This window comes from Enhydra lutris, unplaced genomic scaffold (assembly GCF_002288905.1).
Source record: "Enhydra lutris kenyoni isolate GAN:26980312 unplaced genomic scaffold, ASM228890v2 scaffoldscaffold56, whole genome shotgun sequence".
Lineage (NCBI taxonomy): Eukaryota > Metazoa > Chordata > Mammalia > Carnivora > Mustelidae > Enhydra > Enhydra lutris.
Genome location: NW_019154140.1, coordinates 13,219,191 through 13,220,368, shown reverse-complemented (window position 1 = coordinate 13,220,368; position 1,178 = coordinate 13,219,191).

Sequence of the window (1,178 nt, the reverse complement as noted above, 5' to 3'; positions counted from 1 at the left end):
TTAGTAATATTGTTATATTATGATCAGATGGAAAGCATAATGAATTGACAAGTTTATACATTATGCTATGTTCACCACAAGTGTAGCTATCTATGGTCTGTTACCAAAGAAACTGGACCACTTTCTCGCACAGTATACAAAAATAAATTCAAAATGGATTAAAGACCTACATGTGAGACCTGAAACCATAAAACTTCTGGAAGAGAGAATAGTCAGTAACCTTTTTGACATTGGCTATAGCAACATTTTTCCATATATATCACCTGAGGCAAGGGAAACAAAAGACAAAATATACTATTGGGATTACATAAAAATAAAAGGTTTCTGCACAACAAAAGAAACAGCCAACAAAACTATAAGGCAATCTATGGAATGAGAGAAGATATTTGTAAGTGCCATACCAATAAAGGGCTAATATCCAAAATATATAGAGAACTTACAAAACTCAAAACACCAAAAAGGAAAAATCCAATAAAATAATGGGCAGAATAGATACTTTTCCAAAGAAGGCATCCAGATGGCTAACAGACATGAAAAGAAGCTCAACATCACTCATCGTTAGGGAAATACAAATCAAAACTACAATGAGATATCATTTCACACCTGTCAGAGTGGCTAAAATAAATAATACAAGAAAAACAAGTGTTCATGAGGATGTGGAAAATGGGGATCCCTCCTGCACTTTTGTGACGAATGCAAATTGGTGCAGCCACTCTGGAAGACAGTATGGCAGTTCCTCAAAAAGTTAAAAATAGAACTGCCCTATGATCCAGCAATTGCACTACTAGGTATTTACCCAAAGAAGACAAAAAATTCTAACTCAAAGGGCTACATGGACCTATATTTGTAGCAGCACTAGCTGTGATAGCCAAATTCTAGAAAGAGTCCAAATTTCCACCAAATGCTGACTGGATAAAGAAATGGTATATATACACAATGGAATATTACTCAGTCATAAAAAACAATGAAACATTCCCATTTGAAATGATATGGATGGAACTAGAGAATATTATGTTACGTGACATAAGTCATTCGGGGAAAGACAAATACCATATGATTACACTTGTATGTGGAATTTAAGAAGCAAAATAAAAAAGCAAGGGGAAAAACAGATGGAGTAAAACAAACCAAGAAACAGACCCTCAACTGTAGAGAACAAAGTGTTGGTTACCAGAGGG